The 14896-nt window shown below is 40.4% G+C and overlaps 1 pseudogene; it reads right to left on the bottom strand.

The window, feature by feature from the left end:
- Positions 1 to 725, bottom strand: part of LOC149210481 (transcription factor MYB88-like) — a 62894-nt pseudogene extending 62169 nt beyond the window's left edge.
- Between the last annotated feature and the right edge of the window lie 14171 nt (positions 726 to 14896).

Here is a 14896-nt window from a genome sequence, read left to right on the forward strand (position 1 = left end):
GCTTGACCTGCTCCACCAGCTACTCTATTGTTGGTCCTACACTATCTTCTTCAATCTTCTATTGTGTTTTCTGCAAGCTGGCCAACTTCTCCCCAATGGTGGCAGAGATAACATAGGCCTTATCTAGCAAAGGCCCCAATCTAACCTTGAGGACTGCCTCTTTGCACTGCACTGCTTCCACCTATTCAAGCAGTTGTTTTGCCTCCTGTAGCTTTACCAACCTTTGCGTTATAGTGACGGTGTGCACTGTTGCCCTTGCTTCATCATATTTCTGCTACAATTCTCAGGCCTCTATGTTCAACCTCTATAGGTTAGGATCTTCCTACAAAGTCGTAAGTACCTCCATGGACTCCATATTTCACAGTGGCAAAACGATGTTCTGTTACCTCTGGTGGACTTGAAGGTTGTGACTTCAACTCAAGTTCTATAATCTTTAGGTTCAGCTCAAGCTGAACCTTGGCCATTTCGGTTTTTGCATCGCGCATACCTACAGCCAATTTTCGAATCTTGGCCTCCAACGACGCTTCTTCTGAGATGTGCAGTTCTGGAACTATTATACATGCTTCGGCTACCACAGCTACAATGCGCTCGTTCTGCTCCTGAACCTTTTTCCATGTTGTTATCATTGTTATTTTTCCAAGAACATATGTTCGTTGTTGACTTTCTGCTCGCTTATCAAGCTCAGCGTGCGCTACTCTCAAGCCTTGATCTCTGCAATCACACATGCTTGTAGTGTGTGAAGGAATTCACTAGGGAGCACGGCCAAGGTCAGACTAATGTTCCTCAAAGCGCTAATAGTGGCCTCGTCAGCATCCGTCTTTGCGCTCAAAGCTCCATCAGGCACCGCGACTACCCGGAGATCCAAGGATCAAACCAACTTTGCTGCTTGAGTGGTCCTCGATGCCAAACTAGTTGATGTCACACTACCTTGCCCTGTACCTTCCTGGAGCCTAGTTGTTTGGATTTGCATCTTGTGCAAACCCGTCTATATGGCACTTAGTGCCTGCTTTTTTTGTTGCTCAAATTATTGCAGCAGTTCTTCGGTCGTATCCCTTACCTTATCGCCGATGTCATCTAAGTTGCCCTCTATCAAGGTTATTGGATCGAGTGATGACTTAAAATCTTTGGTCTTTTGGCACGGTCCTTCCTTTTCTTACTCCCTGTACCGCTTCACCCAGAAGGGAGTGCTTTCCTAATCTCCCCCACCCTATTCTGACCTCTCCTCTTCCTCCGTCTGGGGTGAAGGGGATTTCTAGCTCCCATTAGAGCTGCGCTCTTGCTTCTTGGCTTATTCTTTTGCGACACGCTCCACTTCTACTCGAGCCTTCTCCTCAGTGTCCTTCTTTCTCTTTTTAGCAAACTTCTGAACCTTCAAATGGGCCACTTCCTTTTTCTGCTTCTCTGCGGACTTGCTAGTCCCGGTGGCCAAATCTGATGTTGTGTGCCAATCTGTTGGCCATCGCTTGAGGACCGCGTACGTTGGCATCATCCGTAGCTAAGTATGGTAAATCACGCCATTTATGGTCTAGATCCTTTCACACCCAGATGTAGATACAGTGGAAGTTCGCTTTGAACTCCGCATACTCAGATAGTTGGTCAAAGACGGTTGGTGACAACCGCGGCTTTCAGTTGATAGTGTAGTTTATAGTCCCGCACCTCCTTGTAGCTACCTGGAGTGCTAAGACTTTGCTACCTTCATATAGTCATATAGTTGGATCCCCAAAGTATGGCTTCAATTGGCTTCCATTTACCTTTCTCGGAAATGGATCTCCATTCAATTTCACCAGCTGAACTGCTCCACCATCAGTAATCGCTTTGATGACATAGGGCCCTAGCCAATGCATCTGAAATTTTCCTGGAAATTTATCAAAATTGTTGTCATATAATAAAAATACATTGTTTACCTTCAAGGTGCACAGTTTGATGTGCCGATCATGCTATGCCTTTTCGTGCTCCTTCTGAACTTGCTGAAGGAATCCAGCCAAAAATCTATCTTCCTCAAGTTCTGTCAGTTGTGCAAGCCTCTCTTCTAAGGCTCCTATGAACACCGCTATGCATAGACTGGGCACAATGTATTCCATAGGCAGTACAGCCTCTATGCCATAAACTAGCCTGAAAGGTGTCTGTTTAGTCAGCTTCTTACAAGTCGTTCTATAAGCCCATAGCACCACTGGTACATGCACTCTCGAATCATTCCTCTGTGCATTGCAAACCTTTGTCATCTCGGTCTCCAATATCTTATTAAATGCTTTAACTATCCCATTAGCCTGAGGATGATACGGCGTACTCTTCTGATGATAAACTTGGAATTCCTCTGTTAGCGCATTGATCGTTCCATTAAGGAAATGTGTACAACAATCACTCATCAAAATATTCAAGAAACTGAACCTATTCAGCAATATTCAAATAGGAACTTCATTGCTATTTCCCCTGTACAATCCTTCACGGGCTGTGCCTCTGCCCATATGGTCAAATACTCAGTGGCGGTGATGATATATCGCACACTCGTCTTCTTTCCTGGAGGCTGAATCAATCCTACAAAATCAATCACCCATTTCTCAAATGGTTGCAATGAAACCTGCGGATTCAAAGGCAGCTCATCCCTATGCAATGGCATGTCAGTTATCTTACATGCATTGCACGCCCTACAATAAGCTTTGGAATCCTTATGCAGTTTTGGCCACCACAACCAGCGCATAAAATCTTTTGCGTTGTGGCTTTTCCTGCATAGTGGCCTCCCACAACTCCTCCATGAGCTTTAGCAAGGATATTGTTTCGTTCAAACATAGGCACATATCATTTTCATATTTCATCGGATCCCATTTTATACAAATGTCCTACAATGACAGAAAAGTCTGACACGCACATCGCCAATTCCTTCTTTTGTTGACTAATATACCCTTCGGGAGTTGTTCTTGTAGTCAAGAAGTGTATAATGTCTGCAAAATGATTTTCTACGACGCGTACTGCAAAGAACTGTGCATGAGGCAGCCCCTCCTCTACATTAGTAGGCTCCTCTCCCGTTTCAATGCGCGACAGATGATCTAGCCCTGTATTTAGTCATCCTGGCTACACAATTACTTCAAAATTGTACTCCTGAAACAATAGCAGCCATCTGCATATTCCCCCCCCCCCCCCCTACATAGGCTTGTTGACAAGGTACTTTAACTCAGAATGGTATGTATACATCTTAAAGTGACCACCTAGCAAGTAATGTATGAACTTCTAGAGTGCGTACACCATGGCCAAACCTTTGTGCTCGGTTGTTGAATAGTTCTTTTTGGCCTTAGATAGATTCCTTCTTGCAAACATGATATGGTGATCTAAATCCCCCTCACCATTTGTTATGAAACCAGTTCACAAAAATATAGAAAAGATAGATCAACGCCTTAGAAATAAGCCTCTTTAAGGGGGAAACCTCCTTTACATTACACAAATGAACAATTCTTTGATGATTCAAATGACAAAACCTCCTTTCTATATATAGGAGTCTAAGGGGTCACAATATAACCAAATCCGACCTAACAATAATAATATAAAGGCACAAATATAACAATAGTGGGATTCTATGGGACGCAATAATAACAATATGGGGACAATAGGGGCACAACAATAACAATAAGGGATATAACGACAATAGTAATGGGGGAATCACTAGTATTATAGGGACCTAACATGCCCCTCTCCTTCAAAAAAGTGTTGTCCTCAACACTTGAGTAGTTATGGATGCTTCTGTATAAAATTCTCATCCTCCATGTGGAATCTTCAACAGGTAAGTTCTTCCACTTGATGAGATACTATGAAATTGATCGATTTCGTAGCTGTCAAGTTCTTGTTTCTTTGACTGCTTCAGGTTCCAATATTATTTTTCCTTCCTCATCAAGTTCTGGCAATATTGTTTGAACTGGAAGCTTGTCACCTATAACCTTCTTTAAGCATGAAACATAGAAAACTGGGTGCACTCGGGAAGCTGCAGGAAGCTCCAATTTGTATGCCATAGTACCTATCTTTTGCAACACCTTGTACGGACCATAATACTTTGGTGATAATTTATTATCCTTCTTAGCTTGCTTGAGGGACATTTGTTTATATGGTTGTAGCTGTAGGAATACCCAATCACCTACATCAAAAATTATTTCGTTGTGATGTTGATCTCCCTGTTGTTTCCTTCTATTCTGTGCCAAGGTGAGGTTATCCTTTAAGAGTTGGAGAACTTGTTGCTGATGCTCGATGTGATCTTCCACTGCTTGAACCTTAGAATTTTCTCTTAAATATGATGTGATGGATAGTGGATGATATCCATAAAGTGCCATAAATGGGGTCATTTTTGTTGCAGTATGGAAGGAAGTTTTATACCACCATTCAGCCAAAGGCAACCATTTGACCCATTGTGTCTGTTTATCAGATACAAAGCAACAAAGATATCCTTCCAAACATTTGTTTACTATCTCAGTTTGCCCATCAGATTGAGGATGATAAGATGATCTATGAGCTAATTGAGTACCAAGACAAGAAAATAATTTTGTCCAAAAATTTCCAATGAAAATGGGATCCATGCTGCTTACAATAATCTTTGGGTTTCCATGTAGCTTTTGAATTGTTTCCATAAATGAAGTAGAAACTGTACTCACTTTAAATGGATGAGATAATGCACAAAAGTGTGCATACTTGGTAAGTCTGTCAACTATCACCATGATAACACTCTTTCCTTCGGACTTGGGTAAACCTATGATAAAATCTGTTGAAACCCCCTCCCAACGTTGGCTTGGAATGGATAAAGGTTGTAATAGTCCTAGGGTCTTAATTGTTTCAACTTTATTTTGTTGGAAAACCAAACATTCCACCACAAACTTTTGAATATCCGATTTAAGGCCATCCCAAAGAAAATCCTTCTTAACCCTGTGGTAGGTTTTTAGAAATCGTGAGTGCCCTCCTAAGGGAGAGGTGTGCAATTCCATAAGAATCTTTTGTTTGAGTTGGGAATTCTTACATAGGTATAACTGATCCTTGTACCATAACGAATCATTTTTCCAGCTAAATGTATCAGATGTACTGGGATCTTGTTATATCTTTTGAATGAGTGCCCACACTTCCTCGTCATTCTTCAATTCATCCCTTGCTTCATTTATCCAATCTAGTTGGATAATAGAAATGGTGCAAAGAAATGCTTCAACGTCCTCATCCTTTCTTGAGAGTGCATTTGCCACAACATTTTGCTTCCCTTTTCTATAGATGATTTCAAAGTCGTAACCCAACATCTTTGTGACCCATTTTTGCTGCTCTTCTGAAGATAATCTTTGTTCTAAAAAGTATTTAAGACTATCATGATTTGTTTTTACCTTGAAGTGTCTTCCCATTAGGTAGGGTTGCCATTTCTTAAGTGCATGTAGTATTGCCAACATTTCCTTCTCATAAATAGCTTTTTGTAAATACTTTCCTTTGATTGGATGACTTTCGAAAGCAATGGGTCTTTCTTCTTGCATTAAAACAACACCAATTCCATTTCCTGAGGCATCACATTCCACAATAAAGGTTTTTGTGAAGTCCAGTGTAGCTAAGACTGGTGCTTGGCACATTTCCTCTTTAAGATGTTCAAAGGCCTTTGTTGCTTCTGGAGTCCATTAAAATGCATCTTTCTTTAATAATGTTGTTAGAGGTGATGCTATTCTCCCATAATTATTAACAAACTTGTGATAATACCCTATCAACACGAGAAATCCTCGTAGATTCTTTATGGATGTGGGGATTTTCCATTCCTTAATGGTTTTAATTTTTCTAGGGTCTACCTTAACACATTCATGAGATACAATATGACCTAGATATTCCACCTCTTTTACTCCAAAGAAACATTTGGAGATTTTTTCATATAATTGTTTCTCCTCCAATAGTTTGAGCACCATGTCATCATGTTGGACATGATCCTTCCAAGACTTGATGTAGATTAGTATATCATCAAAAAATACTAACACAAATTTTGTAAGGAAGGGTTTGAAAATGGAATTCATCAAATCTTGAAATGTCAAAGGTGCATTAGTAAGGCCAAAAGGCATGACCAAAAATTCATAATGACCCTCATGAGTTCTAAATGTTGTTTTTGGAATGTCTTCAGTCTTCATTTTGATTTAATGATATCATGAACGAATATCCAAGTTGGTGAATTAAATTGATCCATGCAATTCATCCAATAATTCATCAATGACAGGAATGAGAAATTTGTCTTTAATAGTGAGCTTGTTGAGTTCCCTATGATCTTGACACATGCGCCATGATCCATCCTTCTTGTGAACCAATACTACTGGAGCAGAGAAAGAACTTTGACTAGGTTGAATTATACCAGCCTCTAACATTTCTGCAACCATACGTTCAATTTCACTCTTTTGGACATAGGGATATCTGTAAGGCCTGATGTTTGGAGGAACACTTCCTGGAATCAAATTAATAGCATGATCATGATCAAAAATAGGTGGGAGGCCTTTGGGAGTCTCAAATACCTTGGAATGATTGTCCAAGACTTTTTGGAGATCTGGAGAAATGGATGATTTCGATGTGGGAACCTCTAGTGAACATAATTGTGCAATTATGCCTCGTTTTTCTTTCTTTAGAAGCTTTGTCATTCCGTTAGAGCTTATTATCTTTCTCGATTTCCCTGCGATACCCCTTAATTCAACTTCCTTTTCTTCTGAAGAGAATTTCATGAAAAGTTCTTGAAAATTAAAATCTATTGTACCTAAGGATTGTAGCCATTGGACTCCTAATACAACATCAGCACCGCCCATTGGAATGGAAAGCATTTGGCTATTCAATACATATTCTCCCATGGATAGCTTGATATTATGGCACTTTCCTGAGAAATTATGGTTCCTCCACTTGCAACCATCACTTGACACTCTAGTGTTGGATATAGGAAGAAATTGAATTCCTTGGCTATCTTACAATGAATAAAATTATGGGTACTTCCCGCATCAATCAACACTATTACCTTTTTCTTCTTGATATGCCCTTCTATCTTGATAGTTTGAGGAGTGGTAATTCCAACCAATGAATTACAAGATATGGTCGGATTCATTTCTTCTTTTTCTAAGGTTTGTTCCTGGTGTATATCCTCTTCTTTTGACGTTTCTTGTTCCTTTTCTTCCTCCTCTTCACAATCTATGTAAAATAATTTCTTCTTCGCACACTTATAACCTTTAGTGTATTTTCTATCACAACTGTAACAAAGCCCTTTTGCTCTTTTTTCTTCCAATTGTTGTGGTGTCAACCTTGTAGGTTGTGGATGGCTAGGGGCAGCAACACTTCCATCTTTATGATTGTGAGTGGTAGGCTTCCTTGTTGCCATAATTTTTCTTTCCAACCTGAATGCCTTCTCCAGTGAATCTGGTTCCCAAAGGTGAACCTCATGTTGGATGTTATCTTTTAAAGTCCCTATGAACACATCAATCCTATGCTCCTCTGGAATATCTTTTACCCTTATATTCAATTTTTGGAAGTCCTCAATGTGCTTCATCATTGAACCTTTTTGTTTGAGATTTATCAATTGGCTAAAAAAAGTGTTGCTTTTTGTATCCTCATAATGTGCTATCATTTCATCCGTAAAAATAGCCCAAGTGACAATTTTTTTATGAGAGAAAAGCCATCGATACCATACAAATTGATTTGGTTCCAAATATAAAGTTGCAATGCATACCTTTTGTGTGTTTTGCACATTATGGAGATTGAAAAATTGCTCCATCTGTAGTATCCATGTTCTGGGATCCTTTCCATCAAACTTCCTCATATCGATCTTTGGAACATGGTGGTTCTTCAATCCAACATTAGAGTCTATGAAATCATGATTAACATTTATTTTGTTCTCATCATGAGTTTTCTTTACTACCCTTTCGCCATTAGTAAGCATTTCTTGTAGAAACTTTGTCAAATCTGTCTTCAAATCTTCCATGCCTTTCTTTAAATCATCCATCTTAGCTTCAATGCTAGCCATCTTAGCTTCCACGCCGTCCATCTTAACTTCCATGTCATTCATATTAGCTTCTACGCCTTTCTTTAAACCATCCATATTAGCTTCCACGCCATACATCTTAGCTTCTACGTCTTTCTTTAAACCATCCATATTAGCTTTTGTTACTTTTTGTGCGAGTGAAATTTGTTGCACTTGGTCTCGTAATTTTGATATATCATGTTGCATTTCTTCCTCTTCTTCATGAGTCATGCTAGAGCTTTCAAGTTGCTTACTAGGTGTTTCTATTTTCTTTCTTTGGGAATCAATTACCGATAATAATGCTTCATTATGCCCTTTGAATTCCTTCAAACTAATTTTTCAAACAAAGCTTATGCAAAAATTAAAAAAAAAACTACACACCTTTTTTTCACATTGTAGGAGCTCGATATTGAATCTGATGTATCCCTGTAATTTTGGGTCCCCAAGGTCTAAAATTTCTTCCTGTGGTAACCCTCTAAGTAATATTTCTAACCCTATAAGTCTGATCAAGATTGGATTCTCCAATGAAGAGTTATGAAAAATCTCCCACGATGACCTGAGTATAGACTGGTTCAGTAGAGAAAACTTGTATGACGTGCCATGGGTCACTGTTTGAACCTTAGGTTCTGACACTGATACCAAAAACATTACAGTTCGTCCTCTTTCTATAACTTCTTACGAAAATTCAATCTGATGCTTAGAGTCAAAGTTATGACGATTTTCCCAAGGTCGCCTGTTTGGAATGTAATTTGGGGGTCTGCAAAAACCCTAACTTCCTCAGATTATATCTCCGAAAATATAGCGAGACAAGATCTGAAATTTGGGCCCGAGGTTCAAATCGATTCCATCTCAAATGGGTTTTTTGTTTTAGCTTCTGAAACTTTGTATAGAAACAGTTATAGCGAAACTGACACGATGACTTGTTTGGAGCAGCGAAACCCTAGAATCCAAAGATCTAATAGCAAATGTTATGAAACCAGCTCACAAAAAGATAGAAAATATAGATCAACGCCTTAGAAATAAGCCTCTTTGATGGGGGAACCTCCTTTACATTACACAAATGAACAATTCTTTGATGATTCAAATGACAAAACCTCCTTTCTATATATAGGAGTCTAAGGGGTCACAATATAACCAAAGCTGACCTAACGATAATAATATAAAGACACAAAAAGAACAATAGTGGGATTCTATGGGGCACAATATTAACAATATTGGGACAATAGGGGCACAAAAATAACAATAAGGGATACAAAGACAATAGTAATGGGGGAATCACTAGTATTATAGGGACCTAACACCAGCCTATGTCAATACTGCTCCCAACGCAATACATGATGCATCCACGTGCACATGAAATTCCTTCTTCCAATCCGGGAAGACTAGGATTGGCGCGGTGACCATTTTCTCCTTTAATATATCTAGACTCCGCTGACACTCTTCATCCCAACATAATGTAGCGTCCTTCTTTAGCAGCTTTTCCATTGGCGCGGTAATCTAGGCATAACTCTTGATGAACTTCCTATAGTATCCAGTATGACCCAGCATTGTGTGCAGTTGTTTAACACTCTGTAGCGCCTCCAAATTGATTATAACCGTGATCTTAGCAGGGTCCACCATTAATCCTTGTTTACATACCACATGACCCAGCAAGATTCTAAAAGGAACACAGAGCAAACATTTCTTCAAATTTAGCACGATCTGATACCTTCGACATGTATCTAGGATCAAGCATAGACTATGCACATGGCATTTTACTAGTCCGAACATCATCCAATCATCAAAGTATACCTCCAAAAAATTTAAGAATGAATTCCTTGAATGTCACAATGACTACTTGAGAAAATATAGCCAGCGCATTCTTAAGTCCAAAAGGCATTACAGTATACTAAAAGCATCCCCATTCAGTTGTGAAGGTCGTCTTACTTCTGTCTTCAGGCACGATCTTAATCTGATCATACCCAGAGAACCCATCAGTGAATGAATATGCTTGCTACCCGCCAACATTATCCAATACTTCATCTGTGAAAGGGGTTGGAAAAGCGCCATGCAAACAAGAATTGTTCAGCTTCCTAAGATCTATGCATATCCTTATTTCATCTTTCTGCTTCTTTTCCTAAACTACCATTGGGCTCACCCAATTAGATTCCTTTACCGGTTCAATAATACTTTCTACAAGCATTTTATCCAACTCTAAGCGGACCTTTTCTTTATACTTTGGATTAAGGCGATAGGGCCTTTGCTTAAATGGCTTCGCGTCCGGTTTGAAGGTAATCTTCATGACTCCCAAGTCTCCTATTATTCCTTTCAAGTCTGAAACCTTTGTAGGGAACAAGTCCTGATACTCACGGAGCAACTCAACGATCTTGTCTACCATGGCATCATCCCAGTAGTCCCTAATATTTGCAAATTTCGGCTCTGCTTCCGTGCCAATGTTCACTTGTCTAGTCTTTAGTGGTGCTGTGATATTTGCATTCTCTATTTGTAGTCCCTCAACTTTGAGGTGATCTTTTGTTTACAGTATATTAATGTTCCTTGGATCCTTGTCTTCTTGTTCAGCGGTCGCATTGTAGCACTCCAGCGCATGGCACAAATGGGTAGTCCAATCTGGTTGAATCAAATCCAAAGGATCTTGCGGTATTCTGAAGATCATTGCCTTGATCTCCTACAAGGCCTCATCAATACATTCAAATCCATCCTCAAAGCTGAATGTCATCAAGAATCCCTGTCACAAAACATCCCACTCTTCAGTGTCATGGAAAAGCTCTGTTTCCAAGTACCAATTCATTGGTATTACATCCAAAGTATGAAAGAACAAATGCACCCACTCAAGTGTAGCTCCTCACCATAAAATTCAGTCCATTTTTCCAAGTGATCGCGTGGATCATTCCTTCCATCATATTTTTTTGTTAATCGAACTTTCAGGCGACCAAACCGCAATATCATCATCTTTTTGTACACGTGCCAGTCATCAAAATTGTCTTTGTGTGTACCCCACCATCTTGCAAGCGTAGCGCACATCACCAAATCCAAAGCTTGGAAGTGATGCCTCTCTGGCACTTCCCTTTCAAATGCATCCAAAAATTTATCTACATCAGTTAAACCATCATAATAAGGCAGACTTCTTACCTCTGACGATACATAGCCCAACGATTTAGTCATCATGTTACAACGCAGTGTAGATACTTCGTGCAATCGATTCTACCAGTGTTCCAACTCCTCGTCTGAATCTGATGTGTAGGAATTTTCACGGTCCCATGCAATATGTCCATCAGCTATTAGATTCACCCAATCTTGATATCATATCATTATCTTATAAATCTAGTCCAAATCATTGTCACTTTCATAATCGCAGACTGGTTCAATATAGCACGGTCCTTCAGCAAGGTCCAAAGGTACTACTAAAAGGAGAGATTTCCTTTCAAATGACATCGTCCACTTCTTCAAATTGATCACCCCATTCATGTCAGTGGCCCAGTCGATCCCAAGGAGCGCATGGTAGGGATTGTTGTCATCCACAATCTTTATCACTTCAAAATCGGCCAACGTTCTCACGCCTTCAATATCTACTGTTACCCCCTGCAATCTTCCCATGTGGATAATATTTTGTTAAGTTTCCATCCAGACCACTGTAGTGTAGGTCTCCCCATTCTCTCCCACATCTGTTTAGGCAAAACAATCGCACATGACCCCAAATACAGAATAACTTGATCCATCTCATACTCTCCTATCTACGCAGTGAGCTTCATCTCACGCCCTATTCTTGCCTTATTCTTACCAATTTTTCTAACTACGCACGATCCCTCAGGATAATTTTCTTTTCTGGCACATTTATTTATCAACTCCTGTAATCTTGTCATAGCCTTGCTATCACGCAACAGCTTCATATAGATCTTCAAGAAAGTAGTAAGCATAGAGGGGTCCATTTCGTGGGATAGCTTATCCTAACTTCCTGAGGTAGAAGCCTTAATGAAGATTTTCTTTGCTTCCTTGAACGTTTCCCTCGCACGCTCCAAATCAAACCCCACCTCCTTTTTTGGAGCTTTGCGGACCCACTCACTCTCTTCAGGCTTCTTTCCTTTATCTTCGCCAGTCATCATTCCACTTCGCAGCACAATATTCACATTAGGGTCCTCTTTGCGGGGTTCGACCCTCATCATCTGCAGGTTCTGGGTAGGATGCTGAGGTTGTGTCCCCTTTTCCCGCATCTTAGTTATTAATACAAGGCAGCCTTTGATCGCGTGATCAAACTGAGTACAGTATTTTCACGATAGGTGCGTCATGTTCGTACACTCTCATGCATAGTGTCCTTGTACTCCGCAATTGTAAAAAATAACCTATCCCCAACCTCTACTAGGTTCTCCTCCACCTCGGCCTCATCCACATCCCTGATATCCTCCTCGCGCTCCCACAGCGCCTTGATCCGGAGGTTGTGTTTCTGCCTGCACCTGATATGTGGGCATTTTATCCATCATTAGCTCATAGCTACGATAGTTACGCTCATCATGATCCACCGATTTACAGAAGTTGTAGAAGAGTTGTTGCGGTGTTTGTACAAATTTCTGCAGCACATGACAATTGTTTGTCACATGTTTTCCAGCTACCTGACAGATAGCACACCATAGTGCGTGCCCTGTACTTGGCCCCACTTGAGCTTCTGACCTTAAAGGCACCGTCCCTCCTCCTGTAACATAATTCGTGAAGACTTGGAAGTGATATTTGTCATGTCCCTGACTTTTGAATTTCGGACACCACACTTCTTCGTGCATCTCTGGCCGAGCCGCTCTATCCTTTTTCAGACTTTGGAACTCTAGGCAAAGGTTCTTCAACTCCGTGTGAATCTGTTGAACTCCCAAAGCAACATCTTGGATCGACGTCTCATGCAATCTCATCACAATCTCCAGGGCTTCTGCCTAGGTCCCAATATTTTGTTGTGATAATGCAACCCTTAGATGAGGCAATAACAAAGCTACAAACCATTCGCAGTGCTGCCCATCCGTAAGATTCATATTAGCTTCGCGGATCTGGCATTTCAATCTCTGATCCAGCTCCCAGGGTGTTTCACTAGGTCTCATCATAATTTCCTTGAATCCAACGATCGATTGTGCTTCAGATTTGGGCCTACTGAATTCCTTATTCAGTGTTGTCTGAATGTCTGCCAACGCAACGGTCAGGTTATCGCTATAGTACTTAATGTACCATGTTAGTGCGCGATTCTGTAAAGTAGTAACCAACGTTTATTTCTTCTTCTAATCATCTGTAATATTCCAGGCTTGCCACATGGCCTTCGCAATGAACCAGAATTGGTTCGAGTCCTCATTTCCCAAGCCCTTGAAAACATGCATTTTCACTGTATTCGCCATATTAAATGGTGGTGGAGATGGTGGTGGTGTGGGTGAAGGTGTATGTTGTGGAGGTGAAGATGGAGGTGGTGTGGGTGGATGGGGTATTCGCGGGAACCCTTGCCTTATTAACTGGACAACACTATGTGGTGAAGCCTGTGCTGCTCCTTCGTTGTCACTTAGAGGAGGTTCAATCAATGGGTTATATTCGGGGCCTGTTCTTCCTCTATCCCTGAAGATCTTTCCGCTTCGCGTAGCCCCAAACATCAAGGTAATTGCATAACCCACTTTTCACACAAGAGAATCTTAATCCACGTATTCAAATACCTAAGATACTTACCTCGTGGTCCCTTGAAGAAGCATCATTCTGCTTCGTTGTAGCTAATCGAGGTATCAATCATGAATTGTGTCACAAATCCTCCTATGATGCAATCAAGCCAGTGATCGACAGCATGTGCGATCTTATCTTCAGAATTTTCTAGTCACTGCACTAACTCCGAGGTTCACACTATTGGACCGTCAAGCCTCCACCTTCCTTGGTCATCTGCCAATTTAGCGATCCACTCGTTTAGTTCAATTGAGAAGGAAAAAAAGAATATTTCATGTATCTCTAAGTACAAATATTTGTCCAACCACTATTCTTTCGTCAGTCGCGGATTTATGTTTTCTTACGCCATGAATTTGTGGATATTTCTATCCAACCAATCCTCAATTTCCTTTTTAGTTGGATTCCAATGATGTGACATCACACATCTCTTTATGCAAGTCTCGGTCCTGGAAACATAACCATTTTTTGGCTTAGTGGGTCCTGACCCAGGTTCAGAGTTAAGTTTAGCCAAACAAATACCTACACTACTGGCCCTTTTGGCATCAATCCACAGGGCGTGGAATGAAGTCTCACCCGAAGTAGTATGGGGGGATGTTGGAACCAAGTTTCTGCACCCAAAGATTAGTGTAATGTCGTTTTATGCCCTAACTTTGCCTTCGTGCAGATTAATAATCCCTTTAGGGCTTATCGATATACTTCTCTTACTCAACCTATAGACCTTCGCGAAGGTCTACGACTGTCTTTCGTGGACCCTAAATAGGTGAATCAGCCCCTTACGTGCCTCTGTAATTACTCCTACTTCTTTACTTACCTAGATCGGCTTAAGTATCTGATAAATTTAACATGAATTAAGATATCCTTCACGTAAATAGATATTATTACTTGCATTCATATAACAATATAAAAAATGAAGGATCACGCATCAATAAAGTATTAGTTCATAAACCCATTATTCATCATAACATAATCGCATTCATTCATAACATAAGGAAATAGAAAAAATACAGATATTTCTAGAAGAACCCCTTTATTGATACTTCAGTTCTTCTTACAGACTCAATACTACCCTGCGCACTCAGCTGCAAGGATCTATGCACTCAGCTGCGGACTCTACTCTAGGCCTCTGCACACTTAGCTATAGAGCCTATCTTTTATTCTAAGACTCTTCACTCTTCACTTCTACTGACCCATTACATTCGTCTTCATCATCATGAACTACTTAGCTACCTTAGACTCTCTAAGACTCTCCTT

Source organism: Pinus tabuliformis, chromosome 1_2 (genome assembly GCF_031772625.1).
Source record: "Pinus tabuliformis cultivar Carrire ecotype Pingquan chromosome 1_2, CPIR1, whole genome shotgun sequence".
In the NCBI taxonomy this organism is placed as follows: domain Eukaryota; kingdom Viridiplantae; phylum Streptophyta; class Pinopsida; order Pinales; family Pinaceae; genus Pinus; species Pinus tabuliformis.